Below are 8,095 nucleotides of genomic sequence, written 5' to 3'. Positions count from 1 at the left end.
GTACAAATAATCCTCTATTTGTATTTTTCAGAATCCAAAATTTTTGCCATTAAACTTGTCAATCTTAACCTTCCCTTCTTCCGATGCCATTTTTCACAAAAAAAAATATGTGAATAGTGCCTATGAATAGTAACAATGATCAATAGTGTCACACTATTCTTGTGAATAGTACTTGCACCAGTACCGTACTTTTCTACCAGAATTACACTGTCTGTGCTCTGATACCAGTTATTGGGAAACATGTTAGGCTAATAAAAGGGAAAAATATTTGAAAGAGAAAAGCAATAAATTACACAAAACAAGACAAGACAAGATTTACGTGGTTCGGCAATTTTGCCTACTCCACGGCCACACAAAGAATGGCTCTTTATTAATTGAAGAGAGAAAGAAGAAGTTGAGGGATGATTTGCAAATGAAAATGCATACCCCTTTTATAGGCATTTGAATGCCCTGCTGAAGTAAGCGCTTACATTATAGGAATGTCGATGTAAACGCTTACATCATACGAATGCCGATGTAAGCGCATACATCATAAGAATGTCGATGTAAGCGCTTACATCATAAGTTCATCTCTTTTTGATTTTTCTTTATTTTGTTTTGTCCACTTTTCTTTCTCTCACATACAACAACAGGTTTGCTACTATCCGAGAGAAAAGTGTGACGAAGTAGAAATCAAGGGTGAAATAGATGAAACTGGAATATTCAAATACTAAAGATTTTACTGCAATTTTTAAAGAGAGGGCACGGAGAAAGCACATTTTGGAGTTAATAGCTACAACAGGTGTAAAACTGTCAGATCCTATTGCTATAAAGGGAAAAATCTGGAACTTTTACAAGGACTTGATGGAAAATTTAACTCAAATGTTACCTGCAATAAATAAGATAACTGTATATGAGTAATAGTCCTATTTTAAGTTATGAACAATAATTGGCTTTGTGTGTTGAAATTACAGAAGCTGAAATATTTGAGGGATTGTGTTTAATTAGGGATGACAAATCCCCTGTAGTTGATGGATACAATGCTATGTTTTACAAAAGAAGGTGGCATTTTAATCAAAAATGAGGTGATAAAAGCTATATTTGAGTTCTTTGAAACTAGAAAGATGTATAGAGCTATCAATTATACTGCAATTACCTTGATTCTCAAGATTGAGAGCCCTAGTACTGTGAAAGACTATAGGCATAGTGTCTGTTGTATTGTCTTGTATAAGCTAATGTAAAAGATACTAGCTACAAGACTACATAAAGTGATATCTGATATAATCTGTGAAGCACAGAAAGATTTATACTAGGCAGGAAGATATCAGATAACATCATCCTCGCCCATGAGCTAGTTCAATCCTACAGTAGGAAGCATGTCTCACCTAGATGTATGATCAAGGTTGACATGCAAAAATCTCATTACTCAGTTGAATGTTGCTATCTAAAGCATGTAATGGAGGAGTTGGGATTCCTGTCCAAGTTTATAGCCTGGACAATGGAATGTGTTCAAACAATCAATTATTCTATTATGATTAATGGGGAATCCACTAAACCTTTGATGCAGCTAGAGGACAAATACAAAGAGACCCAATATCTCTATTCCTATTTGCAAATTGTCATGGAGTATTTATGTGATGACCTAATAGGTTATTTTGAGACTTAGCTTTCATTTATGTATTTTGAGACCTCAAATAGCTCCGTTTAGTATTCCTCGATTTGCATACGCAGTCCGTGTCTTTTTTCGAAAAAATTTTATGTGAAAAAATTGAAGAAAATGTGAATTTTAGCTTTAAAATGATTTGAGTTGACTATAGTCAATATTTTATGTAAACAAACTGGATCAGTATTTTGATAGTCCCCTTGGGTCCGTATCATGATTTGGTACTTGGGCGTATGCCCGGAATTGAATTAGAAAGTTCCTAAATTTATTTAGCGTGATTTGTTGAAAACTAGTAATTTGAAGGCTTAAAAATCCCTAAGTTTGACCATTGGTTGATTTTATTGCCAACGTGTTCGGATTTCGGTTCCGGAACTTGGAGTAGGTTCATTTCACTATTTTATAATTTGTATACAAATTTTGGTGCAAAACTGAGTTGATTTGACGTGATTCAGATGTCCGGTTGTAAATTTAAAAGTTTTCGAGTTTCTTTAAAAATTTCATACATTTTGATATCTGATTCGTGGTTATAGGTGTTATTTTGGTATTTTGAACGCGCAAGCGAGTTTGTATGATATTTCTAAACTTGTGTCGATGTTTGCTTTGGAGCCCCGAGGGCTCGGGTGAGTTTCGAACACGTAGCAGAGTGTTTGACAACGTTTAAATTCTGATGGTTTTTGCATAGAGATCTCAGGTTTCGCAATTGAGAGTTTTGGATCGCATTCGCGATAAGATGAAGTCCATAGTTCGCATTTGCAATGGGGTACATGGGTGAGCTAGTTTGCATTTGCGATTACTATGGTCGCATTTGCGGATTGTCCCATGTTCGCAATTGCGAACTATTCGTTGTGGGAGGGCTTCGCTTTTGCGATGCTTTCTTCACATTTGCGACACTTGCAACTGGACAAAAGCTAAGGGACGGGATTTTTAGCCATATTTTCATATTTTGAAGAGGGTTTTTCATCTACAAACTTTGGGAAAGTGATTCTAATCTATTTCGAATCATATTCCATCAATATATTTTAGAGTTTCAACATCAAATCTAGGATTTCCAGGGTAGAAATTAAGGATTTAGGTAGAATTGAAGATTTTTATAAAATTGAGATTTAGACCTCAAATTGGGGTTGGATTTCGAAACTAATCACATAATCGGGCTCGGGGGATGAATGAATAATTGGATTTTGGTCTGAATCTCGGGTTTTGACCAAGCAAGTCTGGGGTTGACTTTTATTTACTTTTTCCAAAATCATTAAAGATTGAACCTTTTTGACTCATGGGTAGTTTCTAAAGCTTATTTTGAATTGTTTGAACTATATTTGATTAGATTTGATTGGTTTGAAGGCTAATTCTAGAGGCAAAGCTCTATTTGAGTTTTGATTTGATTGCGAATCGAGGTAAGTATCGTGGTTAACCTTGACTTGAGGGATTAGGACTTGATAGTCTATTTGCTATGTGTTTTATGAGTGGGAACAACATATATGTGAGGTGACGAGTACTTATACGCTGTTATGGGTTAAAGCATGCTAGTGGAACATATTTCTTTGCGTTTTATTGCATTGTTAATTATGATATCCATGCTTAGATTAGGTTACTACTTCTTTAATTATCCGTTTTGTAATTATTGCTTATTTCATAGTTGTTGAGTATTTTTGAAAGTTGAAGTTTGGTATCTTGGCATCATATTTAACGTTAAATACATTCTACGCATTATTTATTACTCAAATTCATATTATCATCATTACATGGTGAGAAAGAGTAAAAGCATGAAGGGTGATGCCGTGCCATTGCATTCACATTATTATTATTATTATATAGTGAGGACGAGAGTAAAAATATGAAGAGTGATGTTATGCCATTTATTTTATTTATTCGTGATTACATGGTGAGGAAGAGAGTAAAAGCACGAAGGGTGTTAGAGTACCAGCTAGATATGAGAAAATATTGCAAACTTGTTTATTTTAGTTTCCTCTACTATAAAGCTAGGAAGTGCATTGGATATGTGTCTTTATTTGTGTAACGATCCGACCAGTCATTTTGCTTTTAAGATCTTCGTTCCTCTAATTAAGACTCACTGTATGTGCCTTTATTGTTTTATGACTTTCGGGGATGGTTGGTTCGTGTTTGGAAGGGTTCGGGTTGAAATCGGAACACTTAGTTCCTTAATAGTGGTCCATGATGGCCAAGTTTGACTTGAGTCAATGTTTCGAGTAAACGATCTCGAAATCTGGATTTTACATTCCAAATAGGTTCATATGATGATTTTGGACTTGGGCATGTGTTCGAATCGGGTTTCGGATGACTCGGGAGCGTTTCAGCGCTTAATGCTGAAAGTTGACCTATTGAAGGTTTTCAAGTTCTTTAAGTTTGCTTTGGAGTATGTTTTGGTGTTATCGAGGTCCGTTTGGGATTCCGAGCCTGAGAATAGTTTTGTATGGTGATTTATGACTTGTACGCAAAATTTGGCATCATTCCGAGTTGATTTGGTCGGAATCGGACGCGCGAAAGTGTTTCTAGAGGATCTTGAGTTTCATGATTGAATTCATGCATTTTAGCGTCCGATATTATTTTGGTGTTTTGATCGTGCGAGCGAGTTCGTATGAAGTTTTTAGACTTGTGTGAATGTTTGGTGTGGATTCCCGGGAGCTCGGGTGAGTTTCGAGCGCGTTCAGAGTGTTGGAGGAACTTCAGTTTTCTGGTTTCTCGTAACAAAATCTCGCATTTGCGAGGAGGGATTCACATTTGCGAGATTGGGGAAAACACTGAGGGCTTCGCATTTGCGGACATTTCTGCTGCTTTTGCAAGCTGCCCATCTTCGCATTTGCGAAGTTTTTGGTCGCAATTGCAACCTTGATAGAGATGGCCAGTCTTCGCATTTGCGATGCTTTTGTCTCATTTGTGAACGCATTTGTGAACAAGATGTCGCAAATGCGACATCTGCGACTGGTGCAAGGGCTTTTTATTACGGGACTCAGCTTCATTTTCCTCATTTTTCACTTGATCTTGGGCGATTTTGAGAGCATTTTGTGGGGGAATTTCATCAACATCAAGAGGTAAGCAATCCATATCAATTCTTTAGCTAAACACGCGAATTATGGGTAGATTAAACATGGAAAAATTATGAAATTAGTGGGATTTTGTGACAAAACTAGGGTTTAGGTAAAATTAGGATTTTATCATGGCTTTGGTGGTGGAAATTAGAATAAATTATATATTTGAGTTCTGGAGGTCATGGGTAACTTTTATATTCGAAAATTTCCGAAATACGGGTACGTGGGCCCGGGGGTGAATTTTAGGAATCTTCCAAATTGGGTTGGATAGTTACCCCAATATCTAAATTATGAACTTTTGAGCATATATTGATTAATTTATATAATATTTAGCTAGTTTCAGATTATTCGGCACCGACTTGAGGCTTTTAGAGTGATTTGGGGACCGAAAAGTGAACTTTGGAACGAGGTAAGTCTATTGCCTAATCTTGTAAGAGGAAATTTACACCATAGGTGTTTTAAATTACTATTTGCCACTAATTGTGGATGCTACGTACGCACGAAGTAACGAGAGTCCGTGCGTAGCTACAAATCATGCTTATGTCCGGGTAGTTTTAGGACTCTATCATATAATACTTGTATTAATTACACTCTGCTTGTTAATTTAAATGCTTAAATTCTATTGAAACTTGATGAAGGATTCGTAAAGACCGGATTTTATTTACTTTGAGTTTTGGTGGGTTATTTGACCGTTGGTAGAAATTGTGCCTCCTTGTGTATTAGTCTTGTAATAGTCGTTAAATCGGAGTTCGTAGGGTATTCTCTCTTCTTGTGGAGCGGGCCGAACACCTCAGCAGTATAATAGATGCATCTATGGTTTGCGCCGGTCGGCCCTCGACAGCGTACACATTATTCTGGATCGATTCGTACGACCTCGACATAAATCGTGTGTGATAATGCTCGTAGTTCAATTACACTTGATATTATTTACATTACTTGAGACTTTATAATCTACTTGATGGCTCGTATTGGTTAAAGTTAGAATGTGTTAATTGGAGATCTTAAATTGATATTTAGTTAAAGAATCATTTATTTACTGTTCATTATTGCGTTATTATTATTGATGTATTCCATACCTATTTAGAATTTTTGTACTTTATTTATTGGCCCATAATAAGTGTCGATGTCGATCCCTCGTCACTACTTCTTCAAGGTTAGACTAGATACTTAGTGGGTACATATTGTTTATATACTCACGCTGCACTTTTCCACTAACCGTGCAAAATCTGAGGCAGGTACATCTGGCAGTCATTCAGGCGCGCACCCCCGTTACCCCGAGGCATAATGGCGAGCTACTCTCTCTACCCGTTCTGCAGTGCCCGTAGTCTTTCTTTTGTATTTTTTTGTCTATCTTATTCCGGACAATAGTATAGGAAGTTTTGTATATTCTACTAGTTGCTCATACACTTGTGACACCGGGGATTGGAAATATTCTAGTAGACACTTTATGGTTTAAGTATTAAATTTACTGTATTTACTATTTCGTTAGTTTATGCTTTACTTTTCTATAAATTCCTACTAATCATTCTCTTAATAAATAAAAGTCAAATACTTTAAAATTATTAAAAAGAACAAATTCATGACTAATTCACCGCTGACTTACCTAGCGGTGACGTTGGGCGCCATCACGGCCTATAGGGAAAATTAGATCGTGACAATTTGTTCTTATATTAGATAGTTAGCTCAGTCTGCTAACTATAACTTTGTACAAATATTCTTGGTGATTAATAGAATAATTAGTTACCAAAAAATTAAATTTATCATGAATCATTTTCTGTTTAATAATGTTGTTATAATGCAAATTCTGTATTGAAAAAATATTTCAGTTAAACCAAGAAAAAGAAAAAGAAATATGAACTGCTAACATGCATTTTTGAAAGGAAATGAAAAGTTATATTAAAGCTCCGTTTGTCCATAGATATTTTTTTTCGATATTGTTTTTTCAAAAATGTGTTTGTCCATGAAATTTTGTAAGTTTTTAAAAAAAAATCGAAAATGAGTTCTTCAAAAACCAAAAAGTTGTCAAAACCACTTTTTCAAATTTTTTATTTCCCCACTCACAAAGCTGCTATATTTTTTCAAGTGAAATGTATGTTCAAACATAGTTTCAAATTTCAAATACCATTTTTCAACTTAACTCCAAATATTACTTTTTTCAAAAATTAATTTTTATGTCCAAACGCCTACTAAGAAAAATGACCAGTTTCTTCATATTTTCAACATATGTTGTATGGTTTAATTTGGGCTAACACCATAAACATTATCTTGAATGTAAACATTTAAAATTTATTTATTTCAAAATATTATTTTATTAATAAGTAACTTCATCAATTTCCTAGTAAAAGAATAAAATTTAGCATATGTATCTTTTATGTTTCTTAAGCAAAACTACTTTTTATATTTTCCAAACAAATATAGTTTAGGAAAAGAGTGATATTAATCACGCATATGCTAAAGCTCAGTGGAATAAAATTCAAAAATAAAAAAAAATACGAGATTTTGTGCCATGTACTTGTTTGAAAGTAAAAGATTTATATGTCTAAAAAAACTATTTTTCTTTAGTTTTTCAATTTCTTATTTTGTAAGTACAATTTACTCTTTAGTTAAAACAACCCTTCTTATTAGAAAATGCCAAACTGTTATTTTTTCATAATTAAGATGGTTATTGGTTTTATTATAGAACAAAAGAGAAATAAAAATATACTTACTGTATAAATTAAATTTTTAGTATTAGACTTGGACATGGCTCAACAACACCAATATCATTAGACAAAGAAAATAAAAGGCGAAATACCTAAAGCTCCACTTTAAGTTGTCCCCAACGATCATTTGAACACCTCAACTGAGACCTTTTTCATTTAAATATTTCACGTGACTAAAAAGTGAACTCAATAAATACCCGACCTAGTCAACCCCGTCACGTGTAACACACCTCCGGCGTATATTATAAGAACTAATAAGAAACCGACACGTGGATAACAATAAGAAATAAACAATTAAAAGGTGTCTAATTAAAAACTTAAAACATAAGGGTTAAATTTTTCTCAAACATTCCGTCTAACACCTAAACTCTCTCTCTCTCTCTCACTGAATGCCACCCATCTTCATCTCTTCGATTAAGCTTGGTTTAATCGGCATTTTCGTTGCAAAATTCAACATTTCTTTCACATACTAAGTAGGGTTAATTGTGATTTGTCCGAATTTGATTGTTGGCTCACGATTTATCACCTGAAGGTCGTCCTAGGGTTTTGACAGTGTAGTTTTTGTGCAAAGGGGAGTCGGCTGTAAAGTGACTTCGATTATTGCATAAAGGTATGTTATTTTTATGCTTAGATTATGTCTTTTTGTATTTTATTGATATGTGTATGTTATGGTGCTATTAAATTAGGATTTTTTTTCTTCTAAAAAA

Source organism: Nicotiana tabacum, chromosome 12, assembly GCF_000715075.1.
Source record: "Nicotiana tabacum cultivar K326 chromosome 12, ASM71507v2, whole genome shotgun sequence".
NCBI classification, from domain to species: Eukaryota; Viridiplantae; Streptophyta; class Magnoliopsida; order Solanales; family Solanaceae; genus Nicotiana; species Nicotiana tabacum.
Note: the sequence above shows the minus strand (reverse complement) of the source record.